Source organism: Aplysia californica, unplaced genomic scaffold (genome assembly GCF_000002075.1).
Source record: "Aplysia californica isolate F4 #8 unplaced genomic scaffold, AplCal3.0 scaffold00024, whole genome shotgun sequence".
In the NCBI taxonomy this organism is placed as follows: domain Eukaryota; kingdom Metazoa; phylum Mollusca; class Gastropoda; order Aplysiida; family Aplysiidae; genus Aplysia; species Aplysia californica.
This window is the reverse complement of record NW_004797294.1, coordinates 149,585-150,928: the sequence shown is the minus strand read 5'-3', so window position 1 is coordinate 150,928 and position 1,344 is coordinate 149,585.

Sequence of the window (1,344 nt, the reverse complement as noted above, 5' to 3'; positions counted from 1 at the left end):
TATTATTATGTCAGTGGTTCTTGTTGGCATGGTAGGCGTGTCCCTGGCCCTGCCCACATTCTGCCTGAACTTGAACGTGACCACCAACAAGTGTATGTTTGACAATGGCATTCCTGTGGAGGATATGGATGCTGTGAAGGACGTTATCCAGGGGAACCTGATGGAGAAAGTAAAGAGTCCCGTTTATATTTTGACATGTATCTGATTTGATTTGTGTTTGGGGGTGAGGGGTGGGATGGTGCTGTGGTGTGCTTTGTTCTTTTCATCTTTTCTTTCAAATAGTTTTATTTTATTCATTACAGTGAAATGTGGACATATATCAAAGTCGTCGGGTCTGGCTTTCGATTTTGTTGAATCCGAGTGTTCGTTATAGCAAAGTCAGCAACAAGTTGTGTCACTATGTAGGGCTTAGCATGATACTCTTCATCTGTTTCCACAGACCAGTGAGTAATTCATTACATAGACTTACACTCCAAGCATTTTCAGTTGGTAGGAAATTTTGAATTTTACCTGGATGGCGGCCGAAGACTACTCTCATCGATTTTGGACCACCAAGGAATATTTAACGTGCGCAACTTGCATACGAGACCTCCGAGATTTTTCGATCTTGTCCGAGAAGGCTGGGTGTAGATTCTACCTACCATAAGATCAGAGGTGTGGTTGAAAGACAGCAGTAAGAAAGAGCCGAGGAATCGCAGTAGAAAGGCTGCCGAAAGAATCAGGAGCCCTGAGGAGGGGGCAAATGAGGTGAGGGGGTGGTTGCAGAAAGTGAAGACGAAAGCAGACGACAGAACATTGTTAGTAGAGAGTAAGAAAGTTTGTGAAAGGAGAACATTTTAGAGAAGAAAATGTTCCGTTCCTATCCGGATTCGAACCCGGGACCTCTTGAATGAGAGGCGAACACCTTAACATCTAGGCCACGAGAACCCTAATGTGTGATTGAAGGTGGGGGGTCGCCTGACGTCAGAGATGAAGGGATGACGTTAGCCCTAAAATGGCCTCTGAAGTTTGGTTAATTCCAAAGCTGTAGTGTACTTGAAATTATAGATATACATGGGTTATGTGTGTGCCTTTGATCAAGGTTTTTAAAAAAGTTATACCTACATAGAAATGTGTTTTTAAATGGACATAAAAGGCGTTGAGCAAAAAACAACAACAACAAAAAATCCCCAAAGCAAAACAAAACAGAAACAAAGAATAGAAGGAAAAAAATGGGCAACAGGGGGATAAATGTCTGTTTCTTGAATGTCATTATTTTGACGAGCGCCTGATTTCACTACGATGCCACATGCTTGACTGTCTCTCGATTCATTTCAGAATGTGACCCAACGTTTGTGTACTTAC